This window comes from Crocuta crocuta, unplaced genomic scaffold (genome assembly GCF_008692635.1).
Source record: "Crocuta crocuta isolate KB4526 unplaced genomic scaffold, BGI_CrCroc_1.0 scaffold42, whole genome shotgun sequence".
Lineage (NCBI taxonomy): Eukaryota > Metazoa > Chordata > Mammalia > Carnivora > Hyaenidae > Crocuta > Crocuta crocuta.
The window spans coordinates 764,253-790,433 of NW_027528744.1; the positions used below are offsets into that span (position 1 = coordinate 764,253).

The 26,181-nt window shown below is 38.7% G+C and overlaps 1 protein-coding gene and 1 long non-coding RNA gene across 11 annotated transcripts in view; one reads left to right on the forward strand and one right to left on the reverse strand.

Moving 5' to 3' along the window:
* The window catches only part of LOC144224373 (uncharacterized), a 69,219-nt gene extending 48,062 nt beyond the window's left edge, over positions 1 to 21,157 (reverse strand). Inside the window, exon 1 of the long non-coding RNA XR_013333030.1 lies at positions 21,094 to 21,157. This is a non-coding gene — a long non-coding RNA (uncharacterized LOC144224373). The remainder of the gene's footprint in view (positions 1 to 21,093) is intronic.
* A 62-nt stretch (positions 21,158 to 21,219) lies between these two features.
* The window catches only part of ARB2A (ARB2 cotranscriptional regulator A), a 413,025-nt gene continuing 408,063 nt past the window's right edge, over positions 21,220 to 26,181 (forward strand). For 8 of the 10 annotated variants that reach the window (XM_077755314.1, XM_077755323.1, XM_077755318.1 and 5 more), the window contains exon 1: positions 21,281 to 21,367. The gene's annotated coding sequence lies outside the window, so the exon portion shown is untranslated. Of the gene's footprint in view, positions 21,368 to 26,181 lie in introns of all 10 variants that reach the window. The other 2 variants (XM_077755324.1, XM_077755321.1) reach the window with 2 other exon arrangements.

Sequence of the window (26,181 nt, forward strand, 5' to 3'; positions counted from 1 at the left end):
TGTTGACAACATTCATTACCCTGCAGTCTATCAGACTAAGGACCACACTTACTGCCATGTATCTCTTCCCATAATGGCCTCTTGCTTCCTCAAGGTCAGCCAAGGGAAAAGAATCTCCTTGAAAGATTAATGTTGCAGGGGCACCTGGGTGGCTCAGTTAGTTAAGCAACTGACTTCGGCTCAGGTCATGATCCCGTGGTTTGTGAGTTCAAGCCCCATGTGGGCTCTATGCTGACAGTTGGAGCCTTGAGTTTGCTTCAGATTCTGTGTCTCTCCCTCTCTCTGCCCCTCCCCTACTTGTTCTTATTCTCTCTCTCTCTCTCTCTTGCTCTCTCAAAAATAAACATTTACAAAATTTTTTAAAAAAGATCAATGTTACAACTCTATGTAATGTAATTAAACACATTTAACCATGCATATTCTCTTACCTTTAACAAATGCTAATGATCAAAAGCAAAACACTCATCCCGCTTTTGCTCAGGGGAAAGGATAATACAACAGCATGAATGTCAGGAGGGGAGTATGATGGGAGCCACTCTGGAGTCTACCCACCACAAATTGGAATTTAGGCACTGAAATATCCTTTATGAGGGTAACCATGTTGAGAAGTGCAAGTAGAGATGAACTAGGAATAAAGAGCCAGGACTTAATATTTATTGCCATTTATCAAGCAGCTACAGTAAACCAGGCTCTTTGCAAAACAATGTATATAAAATAGTCAATTAAATTCTTTCTAAGCCACTATTGAGAATTGTACTCAGTCGCACTTGAGATAATAAGAAAATGAGTTCTAGAAATGTGAAAAAACTGACTCAGATTTTAAATGCAAATGCACAGAGAGGTTCTAGCTCAAGATGGCCATATAAAAAGATCCTGAGCTCACCTCCTCCCATGGATGCACTGAATCTACAGCTAAATATGGGACAATTTCTTTTGGGGATAAAAAAAAAAAAAACTAAAAACTTGCTAAGAAACAACCACACATCAGGCAAATAAGAAAAAGACCACATCAAAGTGGGTAGGAAAAGATTGAAACATATGCTTACCGTAAAACCTACCCTTGGCTTGACAACACACAATCAAGAGGGAACTCAAAAACCACAGCTTCTTCCTAAGTAGTGAAGGGTTTGAACCCCAAATAGGGCACTTCAACTTTTAAGAACTGCAGCTAAAAGATGAGCTTCAAAACAGCTAGCTTTGAAAATCAATGCTTGCATATACAAGACCCAGAAGTCTACAGTGATCTGAGAAACGAGTCTTAGAGACTCTCACACTCAGATTTACCTGCCTCACACCCAGGTTCAGAAGTAGCTGATCCTGACCAGACTTCACGGTAAAGAATCTCATTTGTTAAAAAAAAAAAAAAAAAAAAAAAAAATCACTACAATGCATTGTGCTTGTGAGCTTTTTCAAAAACCTAGGCATTCCCCTATCCCCAAAGTGGGTACCATCGTTACTCCCCACTATGTTGGTCTCCAGTCTATGGGCATCATTCTTTTTTCTTTCCATGGGCCCCACCTTCACAAATCCTCAACCTTACTCTAGCCAGTGGGTGCCATCTATACACTCTCCCTTTGCACACTATCTTCCAGAGGGGAACTTTTACACCTGTTTGGTGCCCCAGTTTTTATGACTGCCACCCAAGGAATGATCTTTTATTGTCTGACTTCGGAGGCGGGTGGGGTGGTTTGTGTTCCTGGGTCCTATGGGTCTGTAACAGTCGAAGAGAACATAAGGGCAGACTACTACCCTTAGGGCACTACACAGATGGCAGATGAAACACCCCAGTATTTCTGAGAAAGAAGCCTAACTGCTTGTTTAGGAGCTTAGGCCTGAGAGACAGGCAGCCTTTTGTTCTGGCACACATTGAGGGTCCTACAGAGAAACTCTCCAGGAGTAGAGGCCAGTAAGTGCAACTGTGCTCTCCGCCTCACTCCAGCTCACTGTTATCTCCCAGAAAGGAGCTTAAGTCCTTGTCTGGCATCACAATTTTTGTGGCTGCCACCAGGGTTCACATCTACATCATCTGGCTCTGGTAGCCAGTGGGGATTATGGTTACAGATCCCACTGGAAACTAAGGAATGGAGAAGGAGTTCTTAAATGCCTTCCACTCCCAGGAACAGAAAAAGGCAACAGACCCAAGAATTTAATCTTCTGTGAAAGAGGCCTATTAGTTTATCATCATAGCTACAACCTGAGGGGCAGGCTTCTCTAACTGAATACACATCTCAGGGCTATGTGTAATGCTTTCCAGAAACCTTGAAGGGTGAACACTATCTTCCTATCTTGCTTCAGAGCAGCAGCATCTCTTGGAGGGGAGCTTTTACACACAACTGATGAAGTGATTTTACTTCTGGTGCTCTGGCTTTTTCTGCTGCCATGCAGGGGATGCCCCTTGACTGCTTGGCTCTTGTGGCCAGAGGAAGCTTATGTCCCTGGGTCCCACAAGACTGTAACAATTGGAGGGACAGTTCTTGGTGGGCTGCCATCCTAAGGGCATAGCAGAGACAGGAGACTAAAGCATACTTCCAGCATTTCTGTGAAAGAGGCCTTTTGCTTGTCCTGGTCCTTCATTCACCCTGAGGAGTAGGCTTCAGATCAGGCACAGATCTAGATGTCTACGGAGATGCTCACAGTTAGCACAGGCCAAGGGATACTCTCCCTTAGCCTTGCTACAGCTTGCCAGTATCTCCCAGAAAGGAGCTTATATACTCATCTGGAGCCCCAATCTTTGTACCTTCTGCCTAGAGAAACACCTCTAGATACCTTGGCTCTGGTTGCAAGTGGGGCTTATGCTTGGAGTCCCATAGAACTATATTTATTTATATACTTTAAAAGTTGCTGTTTGATGGACTGGGTGCCCACGCCTGAGACAAATCAACAAGGAAACACCAGCCTTAATGTCACATTAGACCACATGGACTTAATGTATATACACACAACATGTCATCCAACAGCAGAGTACACAATCTTCTCAAATCCACATGGAACATTCTATAGGAAAGATCAAAGATTAGGCCACAAAAATAGTCTTAATAAATTTAAGAAGTCTGAAATCCTATCAAGCATCTTTTCTGACCACAATGGTATGAAACTAGAAACCAATTACAAGAAGAAACTAGAAAATTCACAAATATGTGGTAAACAACATGCTACTGAACAACCAATGAATCAAAGAAATCAACAGACATAAAACGCTACATTTAAACAAATGAAAATGGAAATACAACAAACAAAACTTATGGGATTCAGCAAAAGAAGTTCTAAGAGGAAAGTTCATAGCGATAAATGCCTTTATCAAGATCAAGAGAAGGACCTGAATGTGAGACAGGTAACTATCAAAACATTAGACAAGAAAGCAGGAAACAACCTCCTTGACCTCAACCACAGCAATATCTTACTTGACACATCCCCAAAGGCAAGAGAACCAAGAGCAAAAATGAACTATTGGAATCTCATCAAGATAAAAAGCTTCTGCACGGCAAAGGTAACAATCAATAAAACTAATAGGCAACCGATGGAATGGGAAAAGATAGTTGCAAACGACATACCAGATAAAGGACTAGTATCCAAAATCTATAAGGAACTCACCAAACTCCACACCCAAAAACCAAATAATCCACTGAAGAAATGGGCAGAAGACATGAACAGACACTTTTCCAAAGAGGACATCCAAATGGCCAACAGACACATGAAATGATGCTCAGCGTCACTCATCATCAGGGAAATACAAATCAAAGACACACTGAGATACCACCCCATGCCAGTCAGAGTGGCTAAAATGAACAAATCATCAGACTATAGATGCTGGCGAGGATGTGGAGAAACAGGCATACTCCTACACTGTTGGTGGGAATGTAAATTGGTGCAGCCCCTCTGGAAAACAGTGTGAAGGTTCCTAAAAAAATTTAACAATAGGACTCCCCTATAACCCAGAAAGAGCACTGCTAGGAATTTACCCAAGGGATACAGAAGTATCCCATGGGGCACATGTACCCTAATGATCACAGCAGTGCTTTCAACAATAGCCAAATGATGGAAAGAGCCTAAATGTACATCAACTGACGAATGGATCAAGAAGACGTGGTTTATCTATACAATGGAATACTACTATATGGCAATGAGAAAGAATGAAATCTGGCCATTTGTAGCAACATGGATGGAACTCAAGGGTGTTATGCTAAGCGAAATAAGTCAGGCAGAGAAAGATAGATACCATATGTTTTCACTTATAAGTGGAACAGGAGAAACTTAACAGAGGACCATGGGGGACTTTTACATTAACAAGGAATAAATTTAATGCTCTGGACAATGAAATGCTAACTTTCTTTCTGGTCCTCCAGATAGATTAACTTGAATTTTCCCTGCTCAGACCACTTCCTGTTTTTATATTCCTTCAGCCAGTGATATCCGAGACCATAATTCTAACAGAGAGTTTTCTCAGGAAGCTTTGCTTTTACGAGAAGGGGAGAAAATAGTTAGGAAAAGGGAGGAAGGCATACCATGAGAGACTCTTGAATACTGAGAACAAACTGAGGGCTGATGGTGGTGGAGGAGAGAGGAAGGGGGATGATGGGCACGGAGAAGGGCACTTGGTGGGATGAGCACTGGGTGTTATATGGAAACCAAACTAACTTTATACCTCAAGGAACTAGAAAAATAAAAACAAACAAAACCCTAAATTAGTAGAAAGAGGAAAATAACAAAAATCAGAAAAAATAAGAAATAAAATAGAGACTAAAAAGGCAGTAGAAAAGATGAATAAAACTAAGAGCTGATTCTTTGAAAAGAGAAAGAAAATTAATAAAAACTTAGCTTAAGAAAAAGAGAGGACTCTTGCTTCGGATTCTGTCTCCCTCTCTCTCTCTCTCTCTGTCCCTCTCCCACTCACACACTCTCTCTCAAAAGTGAATAAACATTAAAAAAATTAAAAAGAAAAAGAACAGACTCAATAAATACATCAGAAATGAAAAAGGAGACATTACAACNACTCACCAAACTCCACACCCAAAAACCAAATAATCCACTGAAGAAATGGGCAGAAGACATGAACAGACACTTTTCCAAAGAGGACATCCAAATGGCCAACAGACACATGAAATGATGCTCAGCGTCACTCATCATCAGGGAAATACAAATCAAAGACACACTGAGATACCACCCCATGCCAGTCAGAGTGGCTAAAATGAACAAATCATCAGACTATAGATGCTGGCGAGGATGTGGAGAAACAGGCATACTCCTACACTGTTGGTGGGAATGTAAATTGGTGCAGCCCCTCTGGAAAACAGTGTGAAGGTTCCTAAAAAAATTTAACAATAGGACTCCCCTATAACCCAGAAAGAGCACTGCTAGGAATTTACCCAAGGGATACAGAAGTATCCCATGGGGCACATGTACCCTAATGATCACAGCAGTGCTTTCAACAATAGCCAAATGATGGAAAGAGCCTAAATGTACATCAACTGACGAATGGATCAAGAAGACGTGGTTTATCTATACAATGGAATACTACTATATGGCAATGAGAAAGAATGAAATCTGGCCATTTGTAGCAACATGGATGGAACTCAAGGGTGTTATGCTAAGCGAAATAAGTCAGGCAGAGAAAGATAGATACCATATGTTTTCACTTATAAGTGGAACAGGAGAAACTTAACAGAGGACCATGGGGGACTTTTACATTAACAAGGAATAAATTTAATGCTCTGGACAATGAAATGCTAACTTTCTTTCTGGTCCTCCAGATAGATTAACTTGAATTTTCCCTGCTCAGACCACTTCCTGTTTTTATATTCCTTCAGCCAGTGATATCCGAGACCATAATTCTAACAGAGAGTTTTCTCAGGAAGCTTTGCTTTTACGAGAAGGGGAGAAAATAGTTAGGAAAAGGGAGGAAGGCATACCATGAGAGACTCTTGAATACTGAGAACAAACTGAGGGCTGATGGTGGTGGAGGAGAGAGGAAGGGGGATGATGGGCACGGAGAAGGGCACTTGGTGGGATGAGCACTGGGTGTTATATGGAAACCAAACTAACTTTATACCTCAAGGAACTAGAAAAATAAAAACAAACAAAACCCTAAATTAGTAGAAAGAGGAAAATAACAAAAATCAGAAAAAATAAGAAATAAAATAGAGACTAAAAAGGCAGTAGAAAAGATGAATAAAACTAAGAGCTGATTCTTTGAAAAGAGAAAGAAAATTAATAAAAACTTAGCTTAAGAAAAAGAGAGGACTCTTGCTTCGGATTCTGTCTCCCTCTCTCTCTCTCTCTCTGTCCCTCTCCCACTCACACACTCTCTCTCAAAAGTGAATAAACATTAAAAAAATTAAAAAGAAAAAGAACAGACTCAATAAATACATCAGAAATGAAAAAGGAGACATTACAACAGATATCACACAAACACAAAGGATCTCATAAGAGACTACTATGAAAAATTACTCATCAACAGATTTGGCAATCTAAAAGAAATGGATAAGTTTCTTAGAAAAACAAAACAACAACAAAACAACTAAGGATGACTCACAAAGAAACAGAAAATGTGAACAGACCAATTACTTGCAAGGTGATTGATTCAGTAATCAAAAACCTTCCAATAAAGTCCAGGACCAGACTGACCACCCAGTGATTCTACAATCATTCAAAGAAGAATTAATACCAATTCTTCTCAAACTCTTCCTAAAAAACAGAAGAGGGAACACTTCCAAATTTATTTTATAAGGCCAGTATTACCCTGATACCATAACCAAAGAAGGATGACCAAAAAATTATAGTCTACATTCTTTGATGAGCATAATAGAAGAAAATGTCAATAAAATATTGGCAAACTGAATTCATCAATACATTAGCAGGATCATACACCATGATCCAGTGGGGTTTATTCCATGGATGTGAGGAAGGTTTAACATCTACAAATAAATCAATGTGATATACCACATGAACAAAATGAAGGATAAAAATCATGATCATCTAAACAGTTACAGAAAAAGACATTTGACAAAATTCAACATTAATTTGTGATAAAACCTGGCTATAGAGAAAATGTACTTCAACATAGCAAAGGCCATATATGACAAGCCCACCACAAACATCATACTCACTGGTGAAAAGCTCAAAGCTTTCCTTCCAAAATCAGGAATAAGACAATGATGCACACTCCTGCCACTTTAATTTAGCATAGTATTGGAAGTTGTAACTACAGAAATTATGCAAGGGGGAAAAAAAGCCATTCAAATCATAAAGGAAGTAACACTATCGCTATTTACAAATAACTTGATTTTATAACAAAAAATCCTAAAGACTACCAAAAACTTTTTGAACTAATCAATGAATTCAGTAAAGTTACAGGACACAAAACTTTAACCAGAGAACTTTAAGATGTGTGCACTCAGAACTCTAAGGCACTAATAAAATAAACTGAAAGAGATAGAAATAAATGGAATGATATTTTGTGCTAATGGATTCGAAGAATCAACACTGGTAAAATGTCCATAACACCCAAAGCAAGCTACAGAATCAATGTAATCCTTATCAAAGTACTGATGATTATTTTCATAAAAAAAGAATGAATAATTTGAATAGAACTATAAAAGACCCTGAATATCAACGACAATCTTGAGAAAGAACAACAAAGCTGGAGGTATATTTCCTCATTTCAAACTCTATCAGAAAGCTATAGTTATCAAAATAGTATGGTATTGGGATGCTTGGGTGGCTCAATCGGTTAGGCCTCCAACTCTTGACTGTGCCTCAGTTCCTCAACTCACAGTTCTGAGATCCAGCCTTGCATTGGGCTCCATGCTGGGCATGGAGCCTGCTAAAGATTCTCTTCCTCTCCTTCTGCCCCTCACCTCCTGGAATGTGCACATGTACTCTCCCCTCCCCTCCAAACAACAACATCAACAAAACTGTAAGGTATTGGCATTAGAAGAGACACAAAGAACAATGAAACAGATTAGAGACACCAGAAATAAACCCAATCTTATATGCCTAATTAGCTTACAACAAAGAGGCCAACTGACAGTCTTTTCAATAAATGGTGATGGGAAAACTGGACAGTCACATCCCAAAGAACAAAAGTGGACCCCCATCTTATACCATAAACAAAAATCAACTCAAAATGGGTCAAAGCCCTATGTAAGACCCAAACCATAAAACTTCTAATAGAAAACACAAGTAATCAGTTCCTTGACATGTCTTTGTAATAATTTTCTGAACCTGGCACCAGACATAAAGGCAACAAAAGTGAAAATAAACAAGTGAGACTACAACAAACTAAAAGGCTTCTGCAAAGCAAAGAAAGCCATCAAATGAAAATGCAACCTACTGTATGGGTGATAATATTTGCATATTACATATCTGATAAGGGGTTAAATATCCAAAATATTTTAAATCTCATACAACTCAATAGCAAAGAAGTTTTGAGTGAAAAATGAAGAGAAAAATTGAATAGTTTTCCAAAAACAGATTGCTAAGTATGTGAAATATTCTCAACATCAGTAATCATCAGGAAAATGCGAATAAAAATCCCAATGAGATATAACATTACATCTGTTAGAATGCCCACCATCAAAAAATTTTAAAAGACCAGAAATAGGGGCACCTGGGTGGCTCAGTCGGTTAAGCATCCGACTTCAGCTCAGGTCATGATCTCATGGTTCGTGGGTTCAAGCCCCGTGTCAGGCTCTGTGCTGACAGCTAGCACAGAGCCTGGAGCCTGTTTCAGATTCTGTATTTCCCTCTCTCTCTGATCCTCCCCTCCTCACACTGTCTCTCTCTCTCAAAAATAAATAAAACATTTTTTAAAAATTTAAAAAAAAGAACAGAAATAACAAGTGTTGGTGAGGATGTTGAGAAAAGGGAACCCCTAACTCACTGTTGGTGGGAATGGAAATTTGTCCTGCTATGATGGAAAACAGTATGGAATTTCTTCAAGTGATTAAAAATAGGAATACCATAAGATCCAACAATTCTAATTCTGGGTATTTATATGAGGAAAATTAAAGCACTAACAACAACAAAAAATGGAATCCCATATTCATTCCAGCATCATTCACAACAGCCAAGACATCGAAACAATCTTTTTTTTAAAATGTTTATTTTTGAAAGAGACAGACAGACAGAATGTGAATGGGGGAGGGGCAGAGGGAGACGGAGACACAGAATCCAAAGCAGGCTCCATGCTCTGAGCTGTCAGCACAGCCTGACATGGGGCTCGAATCCATGAACCATGAGATCATGACTTGAGCTTAAGTCAGACACTCAACTGACTGTGCCACCCAGGTGCCCCAAAGCATTGAAACAATCCTAAGTGTCCAACAATGAACAGATGAAGAAAATGCGTGCGTGCGTACACACACACACACACAAACACACACACACACATACAGGAATATTATTCAGCCATAAAAAATGAAATTTGTCATTTGTGACAACATGGATCCTCTTTTTCTCAGATGAAAAAAAACCTCAAATACTGTATGATATTACTTTTATGTGGAATCTAAACCAAACACAAACTGCTGGATACAGAAAACAAATTGGTGATTGCAGAAATGGGATCAGATAAAAAAATGGGTGAAGGGGGTCAGGAGCACAAACAAGTTGTAAAATAAGACATGGGGTTGTAATACGCAATTGATGACTATATATAAAAATATGGTACTTCCTATTTTAAGTTACTGAGAGTAAATCTTAAAAATTCTCATCACCAAAAAAAAAATTAACAATGTATGGTGAGGGATGTTAACTAGACTTTTTGCGGTAATCATTTCACAGTATATACAAATATCAACCCATTACGTTGTACACCTGAAACTTATATGATGTTCTATGTCATTTATATGTCAATTTAAAAAAAAAAGATGCACAGCAAAGCCCAGGCTTCAACACTGCCTCTAACCCAACCACGAAGTATTGGTAAGTGGAGTATAATAAATAAAAAAACAGAATACCAGAGCTGGAGTCGAAAGTAAAATTAACAGACCAGAAATGAAGAGAGATTCAAGTTGGCCCAAAATGCACACCTGATACTTTCTTCCAGCACACAGCTGGATAAATTCTAGACACACTCCCCCAAAGAAAAGTTCAAAAACAAAATGCATTTAAGGGCTCTGGAAATGGCCCATGTACAAACATCAAATAAAGAACTATCTAGTCCAGAAAAATCCATGAAAATTTGCTAGGAAAAGCGATAGTGTGGTATCTGAACCAAGACCACCCACTTCTTAATTGTTCCCAGAAAGGCAGAGACTCCATCTTAGAAGGTTACAGCAAAGAACACAGAGTTCCCTTTGCCGGACCCTCCCATTCTGAGGACTTCCCGAAAAGAACAGGATTTCAGCATTTGTCATCTGGTCTGTTGCTGAGGTTAAATCCCTGCCAACCACAGTTAAAAGGTGGGGGCTCTCTCCTTCTGCTCAGCTCCCACTCATGGAATGGAAGCTCTACCTTAGGTGAAAATACTGGCGCCTAGATCCTTTTTTTTCTTTCTCATGAGAGAGTGGTTCCACTAAGAAAAATTTTTGTGATGTCCAATTTACTAAACTTTTCTTTTATGGTTCATATTTTTTACAACTTAAGAAATTTTTGCCGGGGCACCTGGGTGGCTCAGTCGTGAAACGTCCGACTTCAACTCAGGTTGTGATCTCACAGTTCGTGGGTTCAAGTCCCATGTTGGGCTCTGTGCTGACAGCTGGCTCAGAGCCTGGGGCCTGTCTCGAATTCTGTGTCTCCCTCTCTCTCTGACCCTCCCCTGCTCATGCTGTCTCTCTCTCTCTCTCTCAAACACAAATAAAGCATGGGGCGCCTGGGTGGCTCAGTCNGCCGAAGACATGAAGTTATGATATTCTCTCCTAAAAGCTTTATTGTTTTTACCATTTGCATTTAGGTGTATGACCCATTTTGAACTTTTTGTATACGACATAAGGTAAGAGGTCAAGTTCTTCTTTTAGAGTCTTTAAGAATAGAAGTTACTGGTGCACCTGGGTGGCAGAGTTGGGTAAGCATCTGACTCCAGCTCAGGTCATGATCACAGGTCCATGTGTTTGAGCCCCATATTGGGCTCTGTGCTGACAGCTTAGAGCCCAAAACCTGCTTCAAATTCTGTGTCTCCCTCTCTCTGTTCCTCCCGTGCTTCTGCTCTGTTTCTTTGTTTCCCAAAAATGAATAAATGTTAAATTTTTTTAAATGGAAGTTATTTACTTTGACAGATTTTCTCATGTTTGGAATTTGTAATATTTCCCTGATAGTATTTAATATTCTTAGAAAGTTTGCTTTTGAAAAACTTTGAAATACACTGTTGAGATTTATTCATTGTTGTATCAGTGGCTTATTTCTGTTGCTGAGTATAGGCATATACCTCAGAGGTATTGCAGGTTCTGTTTTAGACTATCACAATAAAGTAAATGTCAGAATAAAGTGAGTCAAGTAAATTTTTTGGCTTCCCAGTGCAAATTAAAATATTACTATCCTTTGGTCTATTAATTATATAATAGCATGTCTAAAAACTGTACATACCTTAATTAATACATTATGGCTAAAAATACTAACCATTATCTTTTTAAAAAATTATTTTAGAGAGACAAGAGTAAGAGCAGGGGAGAGGGACAGAGGGAAAGAGAGAGAGAATCTCAAGCAGGCTCCAAGCTCAGCATGGAGCCTGATGGTGTGTCTTGATTCCACAACCCTGGGATCATGACCTGAGACAAAATCTAGACTTGGATGCTCAATGAACTGAGCCATCCAGGTGCCCCTGCTAACTATTATCTGAGCTTTCAGTGTGTCACAATCTCTCTGCTAGAAGCTATTGCCTTCATGTTGATGGCTGCTGATTGATCAGTGAGATAGCTGCTGAAGGCTGGGGTCTTCTTCCCTAGAACAAGACAATGAAGTTTGTCTCTGTGGTGCGTGATGTTGTTTAATAGTGTTATATATACAGATCTTCCTTTAACTGGAGTCAATCCTCTCAAACCCTACTGTTGCTTTTAATTAACTAAGTTCATGTAATAATCTAATTTCTTTGCTATCATTTCAACAATCTTCACAGCATCTTTACCAAGAGTGGATTGCATCTCAACAAATTACTTTCTTTGCTAATACTTAAGAAGCAACTCCTCATGCATTAAAGTTTTATCATGACAATTCAGTCATATTTCCAGGCTCCACTTCTAATTCTAGTTCTCTATTTCCACCACATGTGCAGTTAGCTCCTCCACTAAAGTTTTGAGCTCCTCAAAGTTAACCATGAGAACTGGAATCAACTTCTTCCAAACTCCTGTTCTTGCTGATATTTTTACCTTTTCCCACAAATCACAACTGTTCTTTATGGAATCCTAGACAGTGAATCTTTTCTATAAAGTTTTCAAGTGACTTTCCCCAGATATATCAGAGTACTCCCTATCTATGGCTGCTATAGCCTTTAGGTATGCATTGCTTAAAAAGCACTTGAAAGTTGAAATTACTCCTTAATCCATGTGCTAAAGAATAGATGTTGTGTTATTAGGTTTGAAAACATTAATTTTGTTGGACATCTCTAGCAGAATTCTTGGATGACCAGGTGCATGGTCAATGAACAGTGATATTTTGAAAGAATCTTTTTTTTTTTTTAGTAGGTATAAAGAGTGGACTTAATATTTAGTAAACCGTGTTGTAAACAGATATGCCATCATGCAGACTCTGTTGTTTTACTTCTAGAAGACAGAGCAGAGTTAAGATAACTCCTAAGGGCCCAAGGATTTTCAGAATGGCAAATGAGCACTAACTTCAACTTAAGTCACCAGCTGCATGGCCCCTCATAAAAAAAGTCAGCCTGCCCTTGGAAGTTTTGAAGCCAGGAACTGAACAACTTCCTCTCTCTAGCTATAAAAGTCCCAGATATCATCTTCTTCCAATATAAGGTTGTTTTGTCTACATGGGAAATGTGTTATTTAGTGCAGCCACTCATGAATCACCTTAGCTAGACTTTCTAGGTAACTTGCTGCAGCTTCTATATCAGCACTTGCTGCTTCATCTTGCACTTTTACGTTATAGAGATGGCTTCTATTCTTAAACCTCATGAACTTCTGCTAGCATCCAAATTGTTACCTGCAACTTGCTCATTTCTCTCAGCTTTCATAGAATTAAGGAGAGTTAGAGCTTGGCTCTGGTGTAGGTTTTGGCCTAAGGCAATGTTGTGATCTTCTATCCGGACCACCAAAATTTCCTCCATGTCAGCAAGAAGGCTGTATCACTTTCTTATCATTTGTGTCTTCCCTGGAGTAGTACTTTTATTTCCTTCAAGATATTTGCATTCACAACTTGGCTTACTGCCGGATCCAAGAGACCTAGCTTTCAGCCTATCTTGGCTTTCAACAAGCCTTCTTTACTAAGCTTAATCATTTCTAGCTTTTGATTTAAAATGGGAGATATGCAATTCTTCCTTTCACTTGAGCACTTAAAGGCCAATGCCTCAGTGACTCAGTTGGTCAAGCGTCCAAATCTTGATTTCAGCTCAGGTCATGATCTAAAGGTTGTGAGATGGAGCACCACATTGGATTCAATGCTAACAGAGTGGAAACTGCTTGGATTCCCTCTCTCCCTCTCTCTCTGACCCTCCCCGGCTTGTGCTGTCAAAATAAATAAATAAATAAACATTGAAAAGAAAGGGTATTTTAGGGTTATTAATTGGCCTAATATCACCATTGCTGTGTCTCATGGAATACTGAGGACTGAGGAGAGGGAGAGGAATGGAGGGAATGGCTAGATATTGGAGGAGTCAGAACATACACATTTATCAATTAAGCTCAGTCTTATATGGGCATGGTTTGTGGCACCCCAAAAACAATTACAATAGTAACATGAAAGATCAAAAATCACAGGTTGCCATAACCAATAATGAAAAAAATAAAAAATGCAAGATTTTTCTTATGCAATAATGCAAAATATGACAGAGATATGAGTGGGCAAATGCTGTTGGAAAAATTGTGCTAATAGACTTGCTCAATGCTAGACTGCAACATACCTTCAATTTGTAAAACATGCATTATTTGCAAAGCACAGTAAAGTGAGGCTTGCCTGTAGCATTCTACAACATGAATATGCCAAAATTTGTTTATCTATGTCCCAATTTGATGGCTACCTTGGCTGTTTATAGTTTGAGACTATTATGAAAAAAACTTCTATGAACATTCTTACACATTTTAATTATTGGCTTTTTAGCTATTCCTCTGCATTTTCTGGGGTTCCTCTAAGTATTAAAACATATATTCTTTTTTAAAATATATTTTAATGTTTTATTTATTTCTGAGAGAGAGAGAGAGACAGTGTGAGCAGAGGAGGTTCAGAGAGATGGAGACACATAATCTGAAACAGGCTCCAGGCTCTGAGCTAGCTGTCAGCACAGAGCCTGATGCGGAGCTCGAACCCAAAAACTGTGAGATCATGACCTGAGCCGAAGTCGGACACTTAACCGACTGAGCCACCCAAGTGCCCCTAAAACATATATTCTTAACTCACTACAGAGTGTATATCCTATACTACTTATCTCGTCTTGCCCTTTATAATACAGCTTTCATATGTATTATAACAACATAATAAATGTCACCAGACAATATTCACATTTTTGCTTTAAAGTTGTATGTATGGTGGCGCCTGGGTGGTTTAGTCGGTTAAGCGTCCGACTTTCGCTTAGGTCATGATCTCGCGGTTCGTGGGTTTGAGCCCCGCGTTGGGCTCTGTGCGGACTGCCAGCTCAGAGCCTGGAGCCTGTTTCAGAGTCTGTGTCTCCCTCTCTCTCTGACTGTCCCCTTCTCACGCTCTCTCTCTCTCCTAGAAATAAATAAAAATATTAAAAAAAAAATAAAGTTGTATGTGTTTTAATGAACTTAAGAGGAAAAATAACATAGTTACTTAGGTATTTTCTATTTCTAATGCTTCAACTTCCTCAAGATTTAAATTTCCATATGGCTTTATTTCCCCTCTTTTAGCATTTCCTGAAAATCTCCTTGTGATAAAGTCTGTTATTTTTGTTTTATTTATTTGTTTATACGTTCTTTAAGGTATCTCACTAGATATGGGATTCTGGACTGACTGTGTTTTATTTTAGCACTTGAAAGATGATCCAATCTCTTCTGGCCTCCACTATTTCTGATGAGAAGACAGTGATTATTTGGATCGCTGGTCTCCTATATGAATGTGTCATCCTATTCTGGCTTTCCCAATCTTCTCTTTATTGTTGGTTCTGAGAAACATACTGTGTAAGGTATGATACATTTGTATTTATCTTTTCATTGATTCCCTCCTAACAATCTCCATTCTGCTGTTAAACCCAACCAGTGGATTTTTAAAAATTTCCTATTATTTTTCCACAATAGAATTTCCTTTTGGTTCATTATACTTCTTATGTCTCTGCTGAGATTTCCTGTATTTTCATTCTATATGAGTACACTTTCCTCTCTGTCATTAAGTACAGTTATAACAGCTGTTTAAAGTCTTGTCTGATGATTGCAACAAGTCATTTTCAGATCAGTTCACTGTTTGTCATTTTAGAATGGTTAACTGTGTTGGGGGAGTCTTCAAGACCACATCAACATTTGGAGATTAACTAGAACTCACAGGACTCATTACATAGCTGTACTCATAGCTAAGATTTATTATAGTTATGTCGTGTATGTGTGTGTGTGTGAGAGAGAGAGAGACAGAGAGAGAGAAGGCTCATTATAAGGATGTGGCAACGTACCTTAAAAGCCCACTGACCACATTTAACATATGACAGACCAAATTTCAGTGAATATGGAGAGGGAGAATGTTTCTGAGGATATATGGGAATAATCAGGTTGCCCACAACAGTGACATCGGTACACACAAGAATTAGAATGAAGAAGATGAAGAGTGAGTGTTTAAGTTTTGTGCTTATAGAAGTAAATGTGGAGAACCAGAAATAGAGAACTTCAGACTTTTATAAGCTAGAAGAGGAATAAAAGAGAAAAAGTACCAGGAAGAGATTTACTGAGTCCCAATATCCCAATGGTGAAGTATCATTCCAACCTTGAAAACATGATTTTTATAGATCTAACATTTCAAACTTTATGGTTTTTATAACATATATATTTGGATGAAATTGATACATTGAATGTGCAGCACTTGGGGGATGTGGAACAACAAGCAGAAAAGCCTAGATTTTCTCCTACTAAACCTGCTTTGTTAGGTATTTTTTACTGTCCCTTGAGTTTATGCTAGGCATGCATTATGGCTTTTCTGGTCACATTAGGATATTTCCAAATATCTCATTTTTTAGCAACTTAAAAATCCATTATGATCTTAAAGTCACTTTAAATGTTTTCTATTCATTGTTCTGTTGCTTCTTTCTTTTAATGTTTTGCCTTCTCTGATTTTAATTGAAAGTTTTATGATTTCAGTTTCTCTCCTCTCTTTCTCTTAGCATGTCAGACTTGACTTTTTTTTTTTTTTTAACTCTTTCAAGTGGTTGCCCTAGAGTTTGTAATACACAGTTACAACTTATCTAGGCCCACTTTCAAATAACACTATACCCCTTTATGGCTAATGAAAGTATGAGTATTTTAAATTCTTCCCTCCTGTCCTTATAACATTGCTGTCATTCATTTCACTTAGCCACAAGCTCTAATTACAGAATACAATTTGGACATTATTATTTTGAATAGAGTGTTATCTAGTAGATCAACTTAGGATAAGAAAAATAAATTTATTTATTCCTTCTCTACAACTCTGTTTCTCTATGTAGATCCAAGTTTCTGACCTGTAACACTTCCATTTCTTGGAAGAACTTCTTTTAACATTTCTTGCAGGTCATGTCGACTAGTGAGTTCCCCTCAGTTTTTGTCTAAAAAAGTATTTTTCTTCTACCTCTTAAGAATAATTTCATTGGATATCAAGTTCTAGGTTGGTGGGTTGTTTTTTTTTTTTCCAACAGTCTAAATATTTCACTCTACTTTCTTGTTGCAGTACTTGAAGATAAGTCCAATGCAATTCATATCTCTTTATCTCCTTAAGCAAGGATATTTTTTCCCCTGATTTCAAGATTTTCTTGTTCTTGATTTTCTGCTGTTTTAAATATATATGCACAGGTGTAGAGTTTCTAGTATTTTTATAGTTTGCAATTCTCTAAGCTTCTTGGATCTGGATTTGTATCTGCATTAATTTTAGAAAATGTTCAGACACTATTGCTTCAAATAGTTCTTTTCCTTCTTTCTTTCTTTCTTCTTTTTCCAATATTCCCATTATGCCTGTTATACATTTTGTCATTTCCTCAGAGTACCTGCATATTCTCTTCTATTGTTTTTCATTTTTTTTCTCTTTGTATTTGTTTTAGGACTTTCTATTGATAGATCTTCAACCTACATTATTTCTCTGAGTCCAGTCTATCTCTGAGCCAAAGGTTTTTTTTTTCTTCATTTGTTTCTGTTTTCATTGTGTTTGTATTTTAGTTTTCTAGCATTTCATTGATTCTTCCTTAGTGTTTTCATCTGAGTGCAGGCTCCTTTTGTTCCTGCACATTGTTCACTTTTCCCATTTCAAAGGCTAGAGTGGAATGGGGTTGAGTATTTTCAGTCCTCTAGATTGGTCAGGTAAAATAGTTTGCCTTAACGGTAGGGTTGGTGAGGAAAACAGACATATTTCAAAATGGTCACTTTTCCTCTCCCCTTGACTGAAGAAGATTTTTCTCCTATCTTCATAGTAAGAACCTGACAGGGCCCCTGAAGGTAAAACTCACAAAAAATGTGGGTGGCCTTCCCCCCACCCCCACAACAACAACAAGCAGGATCACTAAAATTTTTAACTTCCAAGCTAGTCCATGAGTTTAGATCCTCAAGGTAGTCCATGGTGAGCCTCCAGCAATTTGTCAATTGCAGTTTAGGTGTTCCAGCTGTCTGTCTCCTGTCTGCCTTCTGTCTCCTGCTGCTTCCTCTAAGCTATGCTCTTTAAATGCCTGTCTCTCAGTAGTTTTCCTAGTGACCTCAATTCTTTAATGGCTTTAGAAAGAGTTGCTGATTTTTAGTTTGTTCAGCTTATTTTCTTATTATGAGGATGGAAGTGACTGACCTCCAATCTCCAAACTCTATGTATTGGACTGGAAACCTGTAAGTCACTTTAGTGTATCCTGTTTCCTAGCTCAGGCCCGGCCCACAAATATGACTGGAAGGAAGAGGGTAAATTGATTCCTCCACCTTTTACTTCTCTATGTTCCACAGTCATTCTGTTACTTTCAAGTCCATTAGCATCAACTTGGGGGGGGGGGGGAAGAAAAATCTGTTTTAAACAGAGACCATGGTGCTCTCTGTAACAGATGTCCAAGAGCTGATGCTTTCTGTCAGAAGGTACTTTGTGTACATTTTGGAGATTCACCCAAATTCAGAAACTCTAACACTGCCTTTCCCAGATACACAGAATGAATGTTCCAGGCAGTATATCAAAATTCCCATGCAGATCCTCTCCTGGTGGCTTACTTCCTACCACCTCATCTTGCTCCTTGGTTTGCTTTTCCTTTCTTTCATTCTACTAGAAATGCTTCTCTTCTTTCTCAAAACAACTCTAGTAGTGCTAGGAGTTGAATTGTGTCCCCTCAAAAAGATACACTGAAGTCCTAAGCCCAGTACCTCACAATTATTTGGAAATAAGATCATTAGAAACATCGTCAAGTTAAAATGAGTACACTGGGGTGTACCCTAATTCAATATGACTAGTGTCCCTACACAATGGCAAAATTTGGATGCAAAGACAATACACAGGGAGAATACCATGAGAAGACAGAGATTGGGATAATGCATCTTCAAGCCAAGGGGCATCGAACATTTCCAGCAAACCACCAGATCCTACAAGAGGGGCTTGGAACAAAATTTCCCTCCCAGCACTCAGCAAGCACCAATAATTCCTTATACTTTCATTTTAATTTCCAGAAATGTAAGACAATGATTTTTTTTGTTGTTGTTTAAGCCACCTAGTTCAAGGTACTTTGTTATTGGTAGCCCTGGAAAACAAATACAGCAGCCATGTACCAATGTTTATTAGCTGTTGGGAAAACTCGAGTTATTTTTTTGTCATCACAGGCACCCTCAGGTAGTCTCTTCCCTTTAAATATTTCCAGGCAAGAGAGTTGGGTAATCACCTTTGGAACTGCCATTTCCCAAACTCCAAGATTACTGGTCAAGCTTTGCACCCCACTCCCCCATCTCCAAATCACTTACACTCCTCTTCCTCAGTGACAGCATGGAGGGGCCAGGGGCTAGAACATGCAGGATCTTAACAGTTTTATGAAAACAATTTTGGGTTTTCTTCTATTTGGGTAGAGAAGCGCTTAAAAGTTTTGAAGAGGAAAATAACAAGTTCTGATATACGTTTTATTTATATTTATCTTATTTATTTTTTAAGAGCGTGCACACAAGCAGGGAAAAGGGATAGAGGAAGAAAAAGAATCTCAAGCAGGCCCCCCAGAAGCGGGGCTCAATCCCATAACCCTGGGATAACGACCTGAGTTGAAATAAAAAGTCAGATGTTCAACTGACTGGGCCACTCAGGTGCCCCTTATATGCATTTTAAAAGGATTCTGTGGGGGCGCCTGGGTGGCTCCGTCAGTTAAATGTCTAACTCTCAGTTTGGACTCTTGGTTTCACTTCAGGTTGTTATCTCAAAGTTTGATGGGTTCGAGCCCTGCATTGGGCTCTGCACTGGCAGTGTGGAGCCTGCTTGGGTTTCTCTCTCTCCCTCTATCTCTGCCCGTCCCCAGCTCACACTGTCTCTGTCTCTCTCAAAATAAATATACTTACAAAAAATTAAAAAAAAAAAAAAGGATTCTATAGTTGCCAGATAGATACTAGACTGTAGGGAGGCAAAAATAGAAGCCTGCAGAACAATTAAGAGACAATTACAGCATCCAGTGAGGAGAATAATGCTGTAGAGGTGTTGAGAACTGATTAGACTTAGGGTGCCCTTTGAAAAGAGAGCCAACATATTTTGCTGTGAAATTGGATGTGGGATGTTGGAGAAAGAGAAATCAGAGGATAATCTGAACAGTTTTAAGAATCCAAGTGTTATTTACTGATATGGAGAGATATGCAAGAGGAATAGTTTTTGGAGGTAGAAAATATAGAGCTTGATGTGCATGTTAAATATAGATGTAAATAACCTGAGTAAGAAGTTGGATGTGTAAATATAGTAATAAGAGAAGTCAGAGCTAGATATGGATATTTGGAAGTCATCAGCATTGTGAACTTATGTAAAAGACAACGAAGGGAATGGATGAGATCACATGGGAAATGAGGACAGATAAAGAGGGGAGTAGGTCTGGAGCAGAACTTTTAGAAATCAGGAAGAATCTATCAAAGGAGAATCAAAAGCGCACGATGTTTTCACAAAAGTTAAACGAAGAATGTGTTTCAAGTTTCAAGAAAAAGGATGTAATTAACTGCGTCAAATGCTACTGAATGGTTAAGTTGAAGATTAGGAGTTGTCCCTTGTATATCTCGGGATTGTTTAAATGCCCAGGTTTCAATACACAAACCTTCCTTTCATTCCAACACTTAAACTACCTAAGAGGTCTCACATTCAATTTTGCATAAGAATTAGAGATCTAGACTTTATGCTCAACACAGTATTCTGACTTTGTTGGTCACTTAAAGATTTTCATGGGCAATTTTTACTATCCGGAATTTTGCTAGGAAGCCTGCGTTTAGAACCAAACCATAGCCACGTGACGACAGGTTTCCACAACTGTTTCCAATCTATCCCACTTGTATTCAGGAGATAGGGAAAAGAGCAGGGTCGGGATCCTAATCTTAATGTCCTACTTTATAAGTCATAATTTTGAAGTAAATTTACCCTTCCAAATCTAGACTGTCCACCTCCTGTCTTTTCTGAAGTTGAATGGACTGCGTAAAGCTTAATAAAACATGAATGGGAGAGTGGGCAATTAGCTCCAAGCTCAGTCTCGCAAATGTTTTCTAATTTTCTCTAGGAGCGAGACTTCAATGTGGCCCCGTCTTCTAAGGATACCCAGGAAGCGGGGCTCTCGCTTCAGAAGAACAAGAGAAGGAAAAGCGAACAGGGCTCACGGGGAAAAAGAACAGTGCAAACTCTTACCTCCCACAAGCCTCTCTCTCCCAGCCCACCTAGCGCCACAGGAACCAACCCAGCGACCATGCTCCGCCCATTTCCGGGTTGTCGCCGCCGCCGTCGCATGCGCAATGACGTTTCAGTCGCCGCGGACCCCGGAAGTGCCGCTCGAACTTGGTCGGGGCGCGGATCCCGAGAGGGAAAGTCATAACAACCGCACGAGGGAGTTCCACTGGCGAGCTGGAAGGCCACGCCTCCTCCCGCCTCCCCCCGCAGCCCTGTAGCTGGGGGCAGAGCTCAGGTAGGACCTGCGTTTGCGGGGATGTGAGCTCCGGGGCCAGGCCCGGGCGGAAATTAGAGGAAGGGGCTGGCCTGGTCGGTGTCGGGCGGGGATTGTTGGCCCTGTGGCCCCTGACTGCCCACGGCGCACGCCGTGTGCCCTGCGCACCGGTGTCCCCTGTCCCGGGACCCCACTGAAGAGCAGTTCCACCTGCTCTTTTCACTTATTAGGCGGGGCAGGACACGTGTGTTTCCTGGATGACTTTCGTTACAACTGAACATGTAGGGTTCGGTGAGCCCTAGACACCGTAGAGTAACGGGCCCGCGTACGCTTTCTTTGGAGGGATGGTATTTATTGTCTGATTAAACATTTTTTTCCTTTAAAAATTATAATTAACTGCCGAAGCCTTACCAGAAGGCATTGACTGCAAACGGAAGATTAAAATGCAGTTACAAAATTCTCTCAAAACTTGTAACATGCGTGAACGCTGGTGGGACATTTGGCTGGAATGAATTTTTAAACTTTTGACTTTGAAATAAAGTTAGATACATAATTGAACCAGCCTTCTGTCCACAGCCTTCATCCACAGATGTAACATAGTCTTCTAATCTTCCCGAGTATGTGATTGTTGGGCCAAGTAACTAGTTAAAATTTAGTTGTATTTATTAACAGCTAGTGTTCTTGAATTTGTCTGTTATTCCACCTCCCCTGAAAAGTTATAGAGGGAAAATCCTGTGATTTGCAGACTAGCAAGTGCCTTGTAATGTTTATCAAAATAGGTGCAATATGATGTTTGTTATATGTAATACTTGGTATCTTTTTGTCTTAAAGCAGTGTTAGAGGTGAACTCTTTATCCTTATTCTGTATCCCATATTGAGGGCAGATATACTGTATTCATTCATTTAGGGTATTTAGAAACAGTCATAGAGCAAGCACTGTTTGAACTGCCTCATGAAGATATTACTGTCACTCCTGGTACCAGGCTTCTATCTAACTTTTAAACTTGGTGTTCCTTCCACTTGACCTGTGAAAGGCAGGGGTACTCTGGATGGCTTTGAGGTAGTGACTGGTGGCCGTGACAAGCCTGGTAGGTGGTAAAATAGTATCAGGACCGAGGGGGAAATATGACAAATTGTGCTGTGAACATCAACTGTTCATTCATTCAACAAATATTTATTGACCACTTTTAATGTGCCAGGTGGTGTTCTAGGTCCTGAGGGTACAATAGTGAACAAAATAAAGTCCTTGTGTACCTGGAATTTATAGTAGATGGAGGAAAAAAATGAGCAAGTAATTGTATATCAAGTAGTGATAAAAGCTATGAAGAAAAAATAAAACTCTTTATGAGGAGAGAGAATTACAGAGGATGCTATTTTACATAGTGTGGTCAAGAGTGGCCTCTCTGATAAGGGAACATATGATTAGACATCCAAATGAAATGAGTGACCTCTGCAGGTATGTGGGGATGGATGTTATAGGATAACAGAGGTGGTGAGGCAAGTGTGTGTTTGGTGTATCCTAGAATAGCAATGATGTAGGCATGAAGTCCTTAGAGTTTAAAAATCTCGAAAATGAGTATTTATTCAGTAGTTTGGTGTGTGCATGAGAGATCTTCTTTATTGACAGACTGTTTTCTTCAACTTTGCAGACCTCTTTGAGGAGATTCTGAAGTCCTTAGATATTTAGAGTGGTTTCCATGCTCTTCTTCAGCACTAACAAAGTTAAATGTCACTCACTCAGTTGATACATTACATGTGCTGTTTTAGAGTCAGATAAAGCATGGTAGCAACGGATAACTAAGTAACAAGTACTCCTCTGCCCTATTGTAAACTTTACTTTTCATTAATTTTTTTTTACTGTGTTTGTTAAATATACATAACAAAATTTACCACTTTAATCATTTTTTAACTGTACGTATTAGTGGTATTAAGTACATTCATACTATCATGCAATCATCACTATCATCCATCTCCAGAGCTTTGCATCTTCCACAACTGAAATTCAATATCTTTTAAACATTAACTGTTTCCTCCTCCCTTCAGCCTCATGGAACCACCAGTCTACTTTCTGTCTCTGAATTTCCAGTCTCTATTTATGTAAATCAGTCAGTGGAATCATACAATATTTATTCTTTTGTAATTAGCTTGTTGCACTAAGCATTACATTTTCAAGGTTCATTCATGTTGTATCTTCTTTCCTTGTTAAGGTTAACTCATACTCCATTGTATGTGTATACCACATTTTTTTTTTTTATCCATTTGACTGTGACTGCTTGTGTTGTTCTCATTTTTTGTCTATTTTGAATAAGGTTACCCTGAACAGGAATGTGCAAATACCTGTTTGAGTCTCTGCTTTCATGTCTTTTTGGTATATACTCAGAAGTGGAATTGGTGGATCAAATGTCAGTTCTGTGTTTAATGTTTTAGGGATTACCTTCCTGTTATCCACAGTGCCTACAGTATTTTTACATCCCCACCAGCAATGCAGAGAGGTTCCTGTATCTCCATATCCTCACCAATACTTTTCCACTTCCTTGACAAATATATATTCTCTCTCTCTCTCTCTCTCTCTCTCCCTCTCTCTCTGATAATAGTCATCCTAATGGGTATGAAGTAGTATCTTCTGTGGTTTTGACTGACATTTCCCTAATGATTGATGGTGTTAAACATCTTTTTATATGCTTTAGGGCCCTATGTATATCTTCTTTGGAGTGCTATTCATTTATTTTAAGATCTGCTTTTAATAGAAAATTTTGGAGTTTTTGTTTTTTGTCTGGTGAATCTTTAAGGGTTAAGAAGGCAGCTTTCATGTCTTCTATTGATTTTTTAAACCTAAAATACTATAATGGTAAAACCTTCTTTTATCTATAGACTAAGTATCGGCAGTAACTCCAAACTTAGAAGTAAAAGAGACCAGAAAGCATCTTTTGTAACAGTGAATGAACATTTGAGTATCAGATTACGGTGAAAACAGTTCAGAAAAGCCAAGGATCATCCTGACCTGCTTTGTTTTTTTTTTTTTCTTTTTAATCAGAAGGAAAGGAGTATATTGATTGGCTGACTGTGATTGTGAAGTAGATCTCTTTTTTCTGGAAGCTGAGAAGGCCTGGAAACAGGAAAAATAAAGATAGAGCAACAGAGAAAAGAAGTACTGACTAGCAGTATAGCAATGGGATGTGGGTAGGTAGAGAGTGGCAAAGGGCATTAGGAACAGTGATAAACAATATGCAGCAGAACTGGCAGCAGAGATAAGATCCAGCAAGATGACTGAAAGTAATACAGCTCTACAGATTGCAATGGGATTGAGGATAGCATGAGAGAAAGCCAATCACCAGGTACATCTCAGCATATGATAAGTGCTAAAGTCAATCACTTGGCTTTCAGTAGTTTAGTATGACCTACTATGTATCAGGTAATGTGTGTATCAGTCCATCTGGTTTAATAGTCATTTTTGAAAGTTGTGTAGTGCATACAGTCCTACAGGAATAAGTAGACAATGTATCACATTATTTCCATCCATAGAGTAATGAGGTTTAACTGAGTCATTTAATGAATAATTGTGTAATTTAACAATGTTCAACATTGTTAAAAAAGGGTTTTTTTAGATTATTTAAGAAAGATTTTTTTTTTTGTCCAGAAGAGCTAATGGCCCATTAGTTTAAGGTAACACTTTTTCTTTTAAACTGTTGATCGTATTGTATACTGTCATTGTCTAGAAAATACTCTTGAGGTACTACATTTAGCTATTTCAGTTATAAAGCTCATTTAAGCCAATTACTTTGCTTTAATTTAAAGTAATGAATGAAAAACTGTACCACATTTTTTTTCATCACTCTTTGCCAAATTAAAATTGATTAATTTGGTACAGATGAGATGGCAGATGACTGACTTACTCAGGGTTTCACAGTTAAGTTAGAGACAGCAGTACTGTGCTACTTTCCATGATATTGTATTGGTGTCTCTTTTTGGGGGTAACAGTTCATTTTTGCAATATAGATAATGCAAATAATTTTGTTGTAGAGGAAAACGTCACTAAATTGAAGCAAAGTATTTACTGTATGTTTCCATTTCTTTTTTAAAAAATATTTTAAATGTTTTAATTTTATTTTTATTTTATTTATTTATTTTTTTTTGGAGACAGAGCATGAGAGGGGGAGAGAAGAGAGAAAGGGAGACACAGAATCTGAAGCAGGCGGCAGGCTCCGAGCTATCAGGACAGAGCCTGAAGTAGGGCTTAAGCCTGTGAACCATGAGACATAACCTGAGCTGAAGTGGGACACTCAACCGACTAAGCCACCCAGGCACCTCTGATTCCATTTCTATATAGCAGATAGGAGATTTATTTTAAGCACAGTCTAGATTGATAACATACTTAGGGTTGATTTGTTCAAGGGTTGGAGAGATGCTAATAAGACTAAAATTGTGTATTTGGGCCCTTATAAGGCCCTTTAAGAGCTCATTACAGAAATGATCACAACTAATACTCAACAGTGTAACTACTAACTGTTGTGGAATATAGCTGATATTCTTATCCCCTGCTAATCATGTTGCCCTTATATATGTTCTGGTTTAAGGAAGTAGCAAGAATGGCATAATATGTGGCTGAACACACTACCTCTATTTAAAAAAAAAGCAATTCATAGTTAATATCTAAGATAAGGAAGGAGTGTGATCGATACCCTTTTCATCTGTGAAGCATAGCTTGGTTTTGTTGCCTTATTTACAATATGGAACAAGCTAGAATTGTAACCAAGTTTATAACTCAAGGGAAATTAATTGAAAAAAAGTATTTTTAAAAAAATGTTTATCTATTTATTTAGAGAGCTAGAGAGTGG